The sequence below is a fragment of the Pinus tabuliformis genome, chromosome 1_2, assembly GCF_031772625.1.
Source record: "Pinus tabuliformis cultivar Carrire ecotype Pingquan chromosome 1_2, CPIR1, whole genome shotgun sequence".
In the NCBI taxonomy this organism is placed as follows: Eukaryota; Viridiplantae; Streptophyta; class Pinopsida; order Pinales; family Pinaceae; genus Pinus; species Pinus tabuliformis.
Window position 1 is genome coordinate 872046903 of NC_142298.1, and position 13672 is coordinate 872060574.

The 13672-nt window shown below is 38.2% G+C and overlaps 1 pseudogene across 1 annotated transcript; it reads right to left on the minus strand.

Annotated features, from left to right (window-relative positions):
* Window positions 1-7534: 7534 nt before the first annotated feature.
* On the minus strand, window positions 7535-8691 carry LOC149208724 (NDR1/HIN1-like protein 6 pseudogene; annotated as a pseudogene). Its single transcript, XR_016252151.1, has one exon. The product of XR_016252151.1 is annotated as an NDR1/HIN1-like protein 6 pseudogene (transcript).
* Window positions 8692-13672: the final 4981 nt, after the last annotated feature.

Below are 13672 nucleotides of genomic sequence, written 5' to 3' on the forward strand. Positions count from 1 at the left end.
AGAGTTGTTGGTCATCCTTAAACCATCACAGATTAAGAACACTTCCTCTAGCAGAAGACTCCAGCTTCTTGCCAGTTTTGGAAGAGTTCCAGGAATTGCATTAAGCATTCCAGAGTTGTTGGTCATCCTTAAACCATCACAGATTAAGAACGCTTCCTCTAGCAAAGACTCCAGCTTCTTGCTAGTTTTGGAAGAGTTCCGGGAACTGCACTAAGCGTTCCAGTGTTGGTGGTCATCCTTAAACCACCGCCCTTTATACCAACATTTCATAGAGCACATTCAGCCTAGTGCTGCCATGTATTTTTTGCACATTTTGTATTACAGCTCTCTTCTTGGACTCATACATAACCCTTCGGATTAAGGGGGGGAATGTTGGACACCTAATCCTAAAGGGTTAGTGTGGAAGCCGAAGAGACTAAGCAGTCCAAGAGACCTTGGGATCTGAAACCCAAGAGTCAGATATTGTACTATAAATGTAAATCAATTGTTAATAAAAATAGCATTGCATGATTTATCCTTCATATCTTTTGTGCTGTCCATGTGTGTTTAACAGATTGTGTGGAATGGTCGACCATGATTTCTCATAACGAATGGGCCATTTGTCAATCTATTTAAATCTAGAAAGTTTGTTTTCACCAATAATAATATTTTGGAGTAGACAAAGGAATCATTTTAAGGGGATTATGTTCCACATTAACTAGATGAACTTTGCAATTCCCCCTTGCTTTGACTTCCGTGGTTGAGTAATTCCCAAAATCAATGACTAGTATTAGAAAAAGGATTAGTGCCCCTTAGGACAAAGGTAATCCCAAAATAATGACTATTTATAGTACCATGAGGTAAATCAAGAACATTTCCCCTAAGGAAGAAATCATCTCCAAAGGTGGGGACACCTCCAAAGAAGAAACTACTTTGAAGGGAATTGGTACAGTACATGTGCATTATAGGAATCACTGGTATTCCTAGGAACATGGATACCTACAAATTACTGACGACCTTGTGGGATGTAAAATTCCCCAGAAACTTACTTCCCCTAGCGCTGCTAAGAGTATATGTAGACCCCCCATGAAGACTCAAAGGAAATCCAACATTTTTTATACTCTTAGTTGGGATGGTAGAGCTAGGTAGAAACCATTCGTCTTCAGGTTGTTAAATTTGACCTTTCCCTGTATTGAATACAAATCTAGTTAGAGGAAAAGGAATTAATTGATCAGGAAGACTAGAAGTATTAACTAACATGGCTAACAACATTCCCCTAAGTGAGAATGAAAATATAGGATTAAATTTACCTAGCACATTAATTGAAGGTAAATGAATACATTATTAAGATGGTTCTAGTAACACCCAATGATGAAGTTGTAGGTTATGCAATGATGGAATTGTCGCTCTCACCTAACATCTGATGAGGATTAACAAGTGGTGAAAATGTCTGACCAAGATCTTCACTCACTCTAATGAGTATCGTGTTAATAGGAGGGGTTAAAGGAGGACTAAATTTAGGTGGAAGACTCCTATTATCCACTTCAAGAAACAGTTTTTCACCCCCTTCTAAATTAAACACTATCTTATCTAGTTATATGGTTTCAAAGCCATATACTATGGGATCTATTATTTACTTATGTAATGGTAGGTCTCCCTCCAATTTAGGCGCAATACCTTACAATCTACAAGCCCGATGAATATGTTGCTCAAATTTAAAAGATTATGAAAGTTTGAATAATATTCCCTATGGAAAATTGGACTCAAACCAAAGAACACACCCATAGTAAATATAATATACATAGCAAGTAAGTGAGTGGATAAAATATTCCTTATAGATGTTAGATGGGGGTGGCCCAAGTCCAACCATCAAAGGTATGAGAAAAAAATATGCTAACCTCCTAACACCAACATTTTTGAAACAAGTTCCCACACAGGTAGCATGGTGGTACACCCCAAGAATACTGATATGGCTATGTAATGTCTATCTCAAATACCACATGTACTTCCCACCTATAAAAACTTAGAAAACATTCCCTAAAGGATTTCCACTATTACTATCACGTCAGAATATAATGATTAGGGGAATAGTTGTGGGTCAAGACCACATGCAAGATAGGGAATATAAGTTCAAAAATCTCACCAAGGGATTGGTGGAATAGAACTATGCCCCCAAGAGATCTTCGTACATGTAGAATTCCAACAAAACTAGAAATAAATTTAGTGGGAGTGTCACTACACGTGCCTCTAATGTGACCTTGTGATTGAATCTTGTGTTAGAGGATATTTCTAACAAGTATTCTATGTGGCCAGTGGATTTTGCACTCTTTAGTGACTTCTACTTCAAGGTTTAGTGGTCTTGAATATTTTACTCTTTATTCCGAATGTAAGGTTCTAAATCCTAGCTAATGTTGTTCTATTATAATTGTAATAATGTCTAGTTCATTTTAATTAAGCATTTATTCTATAGTTGTTAATCAAGGGATACATAATGAAAATGTACAATGTTTAAAGATTGTTCTGAATTCAAAATATAAGTAAGAGAATGACATGCAATATATACATCTTGCTTCATGAATGCTATCTAAAGCTTGGGAAGAAATATTTCCTTTTCAAAAATAGAAAACTTGAGAGTCATCATAGTCTCTTAAAATGAATTTTTAAACCCCAAAGATATTATATCACAAACACATACAACCTCTTCCAATTAAATTTCTCAAGGTACACTAAAAAACTCAACTGTTATTTATTATGAAATGAAATATTTTATTCTTTCACTAAAGGGATAATGAATTTAAAATGAAATTGCAAATATAAATTAATATAAATAATAGATAAATGGGTTGTAGGATATCATCAATTGTCATTAATCACATGCCAATGCCTATTCTTGAAACAACACCCAAAATTGCCACAAAATTCCCTAAATTTTAAGAGTGGATATTTTAGGGGTGCTAGAAAACTCTATATTTCATAACAATGTCATATAATATAGTAAAAGAAATATTAGGATATTGTTTATCTAATGGTTTTGTTGTAGTGGAAAATAGGGTTCGTGTCAAAATATATTAGCCAAACAGTTCACTTAGTCATTATGGAGAATTAGAAAAATAGTTTATTTTGAATTAGCAATAACTTCACTTTCTAGACTACGATTTGGACATTGTTTCATGTATTTTTAACTATGCTACAATTTTGAGGAGAATTTATATATGTAACTATTTATTTTAAATTCTTCCCATTTTTGAAAATAAATCATTCTTAAAAACCAAGAAAGAAAGAAAAAAATATTCCCTAGTGGAATCACTAATTGTTTTGTAGAGAATTCTTCCTATAAATAAGAAGAACATCTCTTTGGTCTAATAATATTGGAGATAGATAGTATGGACGTCCACTAAATATTTCACTACTAAATCTATGATTATTGATCCTTAACCATGCCTAAGGAGATAGATTATAATGTGTACCTTAATTCATATGGTTTCCCATTCATGATCCAATCGATGCAGCTTTAGAGATCTCAGATCTATCTCCCACTACCTGCTTACCTACACAAAATAAAGGTAACACATAATTTCAAACTAATTTGGGCATTAAGAATGTCAATGACTTATAGATCTAACATGCTCTACTCAAATAAAGATCGAATCTACCAAATGCTTGCATGTAAAACTAAATACACGAGATAATGGAGGGGGAAACCATTTTGATCTATATTATAAATAAGAGAATATAATTACAACAACCATATTATACCTTGAATATTGGTTAAATATCCTCCTTTCTAATTTCTCCCCTCTTCTTCCTCGTCATCAAATTTTGTCACCTCTCTCACTTTCCAATAGGATCCATGACTATATGTATCCAAAACTTCCTCCTATATCCATTTACCTATCCTCTAACCTTCCTTGCATCATGTCTCTTTGAAGGACTTTATTCTACCTCTCTAATGTTGTCTCACATTAACTCCTCAATTCTCTATTCCTACGTTATCCTCACAATGCTTCCATTTAGCACTCATCTTCTAGTGCTCTCTTCTTACTTAGCTCTCACACTTATAACTCTAATCAAGCTAGTGCCTTCCTCCCTTGGATTCACTCTATTTATTCCTCTTCTCTTTCTCTTTTCCCTCTTCCCCTCCCTAATCAAATCCGTAATTTCTTCTGTTTGCATAGCTCTCTCTTCCCTGCTATGGATCTACTCTTATGGATCCTTCCTTTTGGCTTCCTTCTAATCCTAGCTCATCTCTTCCCCTTGGTCTTCATACTCCTATCTACGCAGAGATTCAATCATCCTTTTTGTTAAGTTCAATCCTCATTAAACCCTTATCCACAACCAATATTTTAATCCACATTGGAATTCATGGCAAGAACCTTCCTCAAGGACTAGTGTCAAATTTTCATTCAACAATACTAAAATATTCACTGCACTCCATTGTAAATTAAAAAAGATAACCCTATTTTACTCAATCAAACTAGAAGTTGATGGCCTAAGTCCACTTGTTATTAAGTTTCCTTAGGTTTTCAACCTTTTCGTGCCACCAAAACACCAATTCTTAAACCCCTCCCAACAAGTCAATATCTTCCTATCAATTTAACCACTCCTAGAGAGAGCAAAGGAACTCTACAAAGAAAATTTCATGAAGATTAGAGTAAACATACCGTTTACTTCCATTTGTCAAGGTTAACTCTTAATTTGCTAGTCTCTTATTAGGAAACTTCATTTTTTTTCATTGCAAAGTTTCCCTATATCTCCCCTCCCGAAGGCTTCTATCTCATCTCCTCATCCTCAAAAATGTTCACGAGCATTTGAGACACTTATTAGAATTGTAGGTCTTTATATTTGGGTCTTGTGTAGAGGGTGAGGTATTCTATTGTAGCACAGGAGATTCATATTTTAACCAATCTTATAAAGATTCATTAAGTATGTGGGAAAGATTATGGTAAAAACTTAAATAGCACATCCGTTAGAACACAAGACTCATATAAGCCACCAAATCAAATATATTTCATTCTTTCATCTCCAAAATCGGATATTTACATGACGGACTCGAGATACATTCAAAATTACAAACCCTAAGTGCTCTACATAGTCAATTGAGAGACTCTAGACCCTTCTTCTCATGACAAGGGCTTCACCTTATGGACTAATAAGTTACCCACTCATTCATAAATATGGTTCTTTAAATTGTGAAAAATAGAGTGAATATATAGTAGGTATTGGTTTTTTTTTTGGGGGGGGGGGGGGGTGTGATAGGTATTAGGGGAATATGGAAAGCGATATTTGGTAAAAATAAGGATATTTATTAAAGTAATAGTTATTTTTATTAGAAAAATGTATTGGGAGGGGCATTGAACAAAGGGATTTCGAGAGGTTTTTATCAATACCCACTGAGATTAGGGGCATTCTTTAATATCCTATGAATGTGGGTACTATGATATAGGTTGATTGAGTAGAAACCCCATGTTTCACAACTACTTCTCTTCTCTCTCTTTCTATTCAAAATTTTTATAGAGAGTCACAAAAGGTTACATAGCCTTGCCTCTACATCATTTTTATAGGTTCCCCCTTATGGGGACCACACTACCCCCTCCCCAAATCATTTACAAAATGGTACAAGGTAATATCTTGCTATAAATGTTCCTTAGACACCTTTCGATACCTCCTTCAGATACTCATGCACATCATTGTCTTTGGCATGCAGTGTCTCCTACATCACGTCTTTATTCCTTGGCACAATGTATTTGATAATTGGTGTTGTCCATTTATGCTAGTTCAACATTCTTTAACTTGCCAAAACTTGGTTTTGTCTAAACTTTGGCCATCTGCTGGTATGGAAACAACACCACCAAAATTGTCCTCCAAAATTTATGTCCCCTAGAAAGTCCTAAAATTTATTGGGCTAGTGGCTTATAAATTAGAACTTTCTAGCCACTTTAAAATTCATTTGATCTTTCATGTATTCTACTTAATGAAAGTGGTTGGATCTAATTGTTGTGTTCAAACTAGTCTCCCTAAATTGGCGAAGAAAGTTCTATTTGGTTGCACCTTGAATTCATCCTTGATGAAAGAGAGTATCATCTGAACACACGTGGTCTAGGAGGTCCAAATACAATGAAAGGACACACCACCCACACCACCTGAGGATGCCACATGGAAACCAGTAGATGTCCTTTAGCAATTCCTTCATCTCCAGCCTTGGGGACATGGTATTTTCTAATGAGGAAAGAATGTTAGTGGTCTAAGCTCCTACCCCTCTAAGTAGATATATTGGTTGGTTTGCATTGTTGTGCACAAAGATCAACCCTAGTGAATAAGGCCCATGTAGTAGTACTAAAGCAATAAATGCAATAAAGTTTATTAGAAAGTTCTAGCTAGTAAAAATTTCTTTCTCCAAAATATTTATAAGAGATAAATAATAATATATAAAATAATAAAAACAATATAATGAAATAGCTTATGAAATTTAATATAATTGGAACTCTTATTAATTGAAAATTCCTCTTTAAAAAGTGAAAACAGACTTACTTTTTAAAATAAAAATGTTATTAAATTCAAATTTTTTATTTTATTATCATAATTGCAAATTCTCATTTCTATATATAAATACATATATATAAACAATATATTATCAACTCTGTTTATATATATATAATTATAATATTATTTCTACCATGTATTTTCAATATTTACTAACAAAGAACATTAAAAATTCCTATTTTATTCATAACATCATGTTGACGAAGTCCAACCGATCTTTGAATTAAGGGCGTTTGTGTGCATCCTTGTCTTTTCTTTTTCTGCAAATGCGAAACCTACCCTATCTCCCTTAAGGTCCAATTGATTCCTTACGGTGATCACTAGCACATATAGACAATGGCCATGTTGTTCAATTGTCTACCCAAATAGTTAAGTCTTGCAATCCTATTTCAAGTTGGAACCACTACAAATCTGCGGATAATGCAAACTCATAGTAAATTCGATGTTTAAATTCAGCTTTTATGATATTTATACATAGATGTCAATTTGTAATATAAATTAAATTAAATGATTGATAAATACTTATAAATTTAAATTCAGTGATATAAATTAAATGAGTAATAAATATTAATAAATTTAATATAACTATCCAATTTATATATTTTATTATCCATAAATATTTCCTCCATCCAGCTTTTTAACCTTTCCATTTTCATAGCTACAAGAAATCCTCCTGTTAAAGCTGGAATCCAGTTTTATGTACAGTAAAGGGATGATTCTTCTATCAAAAATTTTCACGAAATAATTCTTTCCCACTTTTATGGCTACAATTAAATCTATGATTAATACTTTGAATCCAATCTTTGTGCTTTCATATCGGGCATCCTTAACTCGATTTCCAGAAATATTCTTGAATCCTATAGGGGAGTTAATGATTGGATCTATCTGTGTTCATTAAATTCTAAATTTTCCGGGAATTCACAATCCAGTTAAATTTAAATTTACTGCTCGTATACAAAATCTAGATAGTAAGAACATTTTATTTTCATTTTCAACCAATTGTGCAAGACAATGATTTTCCATTCATGGGAACAATATATGGAATAAGGAATCAATTAATATTTAACACTGGCCGCCAGCAGCCCGGCCATTAATGTAATCTACTCTGTATGATTTTTTTTGTATATCCAAAAATCTAGCGTCAATGTGATGAAATCAGAAAACAATGTAGCCCTATCATTGCCCAAGTAACCATGAATTCAATACGATCGAAGTCGCGCGATAAAACCCGCTTGGATCGATATCGAATCGCGACCATCACAGCACCACGCTCACTTTCGACTTCTTGGTAGTAACTTTGGCATTTCCATCCAGCCTGTCAACGACCAGATCCCATCGCACGCGGAACTTAATCTTCATCGACTTCAATTTCCACAACTTCATCTTCACGGGCACGTCGGCCTTCAAATTCAAGGGAACGCTGGCCTTCTGCTGCTGCTCTTTGAGCGTGGAGACCACGGCACTGGTGAGCCTAGCACCGGTCCCGCTGAGCGCTACGTCCAACAAAGTGGTATTCTTGTGGCCCTGGTAGAATACTGGCAGGGCGCCCGTGCAGACCTCCGTGCCCGAGTACGAAAGAGCGAGATGGCTGTTGTCAAGATAATATATGCCGATCTTCTTGTTTGGATTCCGGGCCCTTACATTCACAGCGAACTGGCAATTTGTGGTGAGGTCCGCGTTGATGCTGAAGTTACCGATCCGGAGGCTGTCGACAGAGTATTTGGGGATCTTCGGTTGGATTACCAAATACAGAATGCCACAGGCAATGGCCATGATTGCGACGAGCGCGAATATAAAGCAAATGGTGCAGCACAAGCAGCGGCAACAGTAGTTCCGGCGCTTGGGAGGGCGTGAATAGTATCTGAGAACCTGTCGTGTTGGTATAACTTGGTCTTTTGGAAACTGAACTCTCATCTCCTCGCGGAAAGGAGGATATACCCTCTCTTTCTCGGACGCAACACTGGACCTGGGCACCAACGGAGAGCTCGGCTTCTCGTTTTCATATTTGCCTGCGTTTTTCTCTATGTCTTCACTAGTTGGGTGCACTCGCGGGTTGTCTGCCATAATCGCAAATCGCTGAGAGCCACGAACAGAAATTAGTATAACAAAATGACGCCGACGAGAGTTCTAGTGGGACTGGATGAAATAAAAGTACCTTCTCAGCATACTGTTGTTGGCAGAACTACTAATGAATTCCAGAGGCGCGGAGCTTTCACAAAATATAGGCGTCGATTAACCGCGTTGTGACATCAGATCCACGGCATTGAAGAAAGCTGGAGGATGTTGAATGCATAGCTGTCTGCCCGTGTAATGGAATATATGAAACTTCGCGACTGTTTCGTTATTGGTATCTGTCGGCCACATTTGTTTCTATACGTTATAGAGTAGTCCCAACCTCTTAGCAACAACTATTAACGCCGTGCTGGAAGGGGCCCACGTTGGAATCTTTACCTGCTATTCGGCGATATTAGCTACCAATGTGATTTTCACGTATTTAATTCGGTTGCGCCCGCAAAACGGAGCTGTGAAATCGATTTCTTACGGCTTTCTTTAATTTCATAGTATAATTTGAGGGGTGAGGCGTGAGTATTTTTAACGTGCAAATGCAAAAGATTATGAGAGGTATGGAAATATTTTTAACAAGAGAGATTTGATTCATGGCAATGTTGATTAAATTCATAATTGGAGTATGTGAAACTAATTTTATTTAAGTTTTAAAAAAATCGATCTTTGATAACATTGAATAGGTTTATAATTAAAATCCCATATGGGGTGAATAGCACGGGACCATAAGCAGAATTAATATAGGGTTGGTGTCGCTGTCTTCTTCCAAGCACTTTTTCCATAAATATGACTTGTGTTAGAATTCGAACTATGAACTCTTGTTTTGAATTGAGTGGCAGTGGTGGAGCTTGGAGCGAGCACCTGCGACGCGTGGAACCAGCCGAGCAAACAGCGCCTACAGATTGCCCAATCCCGGCGCGAGACGTGAAATCCTCCGGAAATGCTTGAGCTTTCAGTGGTTTGAGCGGGAGCCATCTCCTTGCGACACGTCCCACAGGCATGCACTGAACGTGGGGAGCGGGTGTCATCAACTGGGACAAGTTTAAATCTTCTCGCATTCCTCATTAACCGGGTTTTGCGCTGGTCCTGCTCTTTTTTGCATAGATCCTGCTCCGCCACCTTTCTGAAGCTCGACTCCTGAGCTTTGCACATAAACTTCTGTTTTCTCCTTAACCGTTTTTCTGTGCAGTTTTCAGACTCTTCCTCCTTCATAAGCTCAGGCCTGCTTTGCCACCCTCTCTGTGCAGAAACTTTTGCTTTTAACCTGCATGACTTCTATTAACTTTTCCAGTTCAAAAGACTTCTCCTGCTTACGAGATATTGGATGGATGGCTGCTGTTTATCTCATAGGGTGTCCACGCGCGGGGTGTCTCGGCTCTGGCTCCAGGTCAGTGTTTTCTTTTTCCTTATCTAAGCTCTGGTTTTTTACACGATTCTGCCAGTTGAGATTCTAGATTTCTAAGGTAGTTTTTGTCCTTTGTTTTAGTTGTCGTAAAGGTTTTTACATACTTGACTGTAAGTGTTTTTGCAGTATATTTTACAATGGTCTTAGATGTAGAAACATCATGATGTTAAAAACATTTCTTCATAGACTCAGGAACTTATTTGTCATATATCAACCTTGCACCGATGTAAGGTTCAAAATAGGTCATTGGTGGTGTGTTGTCAAGGTTTATTGATGCTGTTTGGACTGTGATGAACCTTCATCATAGCTCTCAGTGTCTCTTCAGAGGTCTACATATCGAATTCCGGCCTTCCCGGTCTTCCATCTTCCTGGATCTTCCTTTCCCGACGACTTGTTTCAGTTACGTCATGCGTTGGATTTTCAAATTGGCTCACGCATTATGGTAGAAGTTAAGTCTGCTAAATATCCCTGTACGTGTCCTTACATCTAAATCCGAATTATATCCGTTTTGGGATCATGGTTGGCATAGACGTTACTTTCTGAACATTCTATGCAGAAGGTTCTGTCATGATTTGTACTTGATTCCTCTCCTTTAGCGTCCTTATCCTCTCCTCATATGCTTCGACATTTATATCCCATAGGGCGAGACTGATATTGACTGACAGGCTCCTACAGGGATCGGGTCCTTTCCTCAGAATTGGATCCTTCCCAATTGTCCTCACTGAGAAGTGGATCTTTCCAGATTGTCCTCTTTTTTCGAGGATACCCTATTTGGCGGTGCATGGAGGGGGTCTACGGCACCATCGCCACGGACGACCTTATCAAGGCCACCGTGGACGCTGAACATGCCTGGTCTACTGCCACTCTGGCATCTTTAGATGACCTGGTGGTCAAGCCATCAATGTCTCGGGATGATAATCTCATTCAAGGTAAGAGTCGTAACTATAATAAGCAGCATAAACCCGCCAAAACTTCTCCCCCGCCCACAGGCGATAAGAATTGAGATTGCTGAGCTTGATGACAGAATTGAGAGTTTGCAGAGCAAGGCACTTATAGGAAAATGGCATTTCCCAGAAATGTCTGACTCTGACATAAGTGGCTGGCTGGTTTCTGGAAATCAGTCATTGGCTATGTTCTGGTTATTTCAAGCCTAATGAGAGAGTGGTATTGTTTCCACTTTTTAAATGCAGCAGATGCTGAAGCCATCCAGAGTCGACCATGGGTATATAATAGGAGTTTTCTTGCTCTGTATAGATGGTACATCGGCTTTAATCCTTTAAAAAACACTCCTGTGAATAATCTTATTTGGGTTAAATGCCCGAACCTTCCCCTGGAACTCTGGTCCAAAGAATCTTTGGAGGTGATCGACAATGCTATAGGTCGGTTTGTCTATGTCGACCCCTGGTGCCTGGGCGAAAAGGACAAAAGAATTGCCTGGATTCTCATTCAGAGGCCGTTTAGGGGAGGCTATCCAGACCATATTAAGATAAGTTGGAAGAATCAGGTTATTAATCAACGTCTGGACTTCTGGGGTATACCATTCAGGTGTGTTGCTTGCAGGAAAATGGGCCACTTAGTTAAAAACTGTCCCAGTGCCAAACTATATGGATACAGACGGCTCAGGCAAAAGTCTCTCGTCAATGACAGTCCATCCTCTCCTTTCTCCCTGACAATTCCGCTCCACAATCCTAGAAATTATGAGTCTCCATGTGATCAATCGGGTGGTCTGTCTATGCTCCCTGAGTCCTTTTCTGGTCATCCAAACTCCTCCAAAAGCCCTATCACCCGTACCATGACAGGGATCCTTACCTCCCCCTTTACTGAGCCGAGAGATGATAGCCCTGTTCCATCACCGAGTCCCATGCAACAGAAGGACTTTCTCTCTGACTCTCATCAAGGGATTCCGAAGAGGGCAGATTTCTCTATGGGTTCTATTCCCATTTCAATTTCATCCTCATCACCGCATCCTGAACATGTTGGACCGAGCATCAACAAAGGGAAAGAACAATGTGTCGGGCCTACCCCTTTAAATTCCCCGGCATCATCCCCTGTCAATCTTTTTGACAGTGATCTGGATCACTTGCTTAATAGGGAATCTCTCGAACTGGAGCCTCTCATGATTCATAAGCCTGGACCTAATGTCTTGCCGGTTATTAGTCCGGATTTAGCAAGGAACATTACGGTCCGGAAGAAATGTAGAGGGGGTAGTAGACACTTTATAGGGAGAACTATAGTTACTGATTCAGGCATTAGAAATTTGTCTTTGGTTGAGGTGCCTATTTATGATGAGTCTGAGTCACAGCCCCTTAGAGCAAGAATGGCTGCCGAATCATCCAAATGATCCCCATTATATCTTTCAATATAAGGGGTCTTGGCGTTGATCCCAAATATATAACGCTAAAAAATTTCTTTTTCCATTCCAGGGCTGCTATAATCCTTATCCAGGAGACCATGCACAAAAAGGAGGACACTTTAACATATTTCCGGAAAATGCTCCCAACTTGGTTCATGGTTGCTACAGAGGCTAATGGATTATCTGGGGGATTGGCTACTCTGTGGGATCCGGCTCGTGTAAGAGCCAAGGCGTATAAATGCTATGCAGGGATCATTATTGCGGCTTCCATCAGAGGATGCGTCTTTCCTATCAATGTTCTCAATTTATATGCGCCATACAAATCCCGTGTTCCTTTCTGGAAAAGATTTTTTGCCACAGACCTTTTTGACATTGACCATCTCCTTATTGTGGGTGATCTGAATGCGGCATTGAAATCTGATGAGGTATGGGGACAGGGGAAGTTAAATAATGCTCTTGTTGATCTCATTAATTCTGAGATGCTCAATAGGAATATGGTAGATGTTAATCCTGTCGTGATGAAACCGACCTGGTCAAATGGTAGAGTGGGCAAGGCTTATATAGCTAAAAGACTTGACCGGTTTTTTGTTCATATTAGCCTCATCGAAAATATGGGTATGCCAAGATTATCTGTGGAAAATGTTATGATATCAGATCACAGTCCCATTCTTTTAACATGGCCTGGAAATCTTTTCAGAAGGGGATATCCATTTAAGTTTGACAGAGGTCTCCTACAGGATTCTGCGTTCAATGAATATATTCAAAACGCATGGAAAGCAATTAAGGACAGGGACAAGCTATTCATCTTCTCTACCTTTAGAGAAAAAATGGCCGAGATAAGGATTTTGGTGAAAAAATGGCAGATTCAAAAACATCAAAAGGATAAAAAGAACCTACAGAGAATTCAACAAGAGATGGACTTGTTGTTGGCATCTACTGATTATGCCTCATGCACAATCGAGATGAAGAGTCGTTTAAGGAATCTGGAGAAGGAAAAACTTAGTCTGTTGCAACAGGAGGAAGCAAAGTGGAGGCTCAAAAGCAGAGCTTTATGGATACGGGAAGGCGATAAAAATACTAAGTTTTTCCATAACTATGCAAATGCAAGGAGAGCTAGAAATTACATATGGAAAATAAAGAACGACAAGGGTGGCTATGCTGTTTCTCAGGAGGACATCACAAAGCAGGCTATTAGCTTCTTCAAAAAACAATATTGCAGAAGTAATGATATTGCTTTCAGTGATATTCGGTGGAGCATCGACCTGGTCACAGAAATGTTTGATCAACAGAAGAATGAAGCTCTGTTTAGACCAGTCTCTGAAAGTGAACTT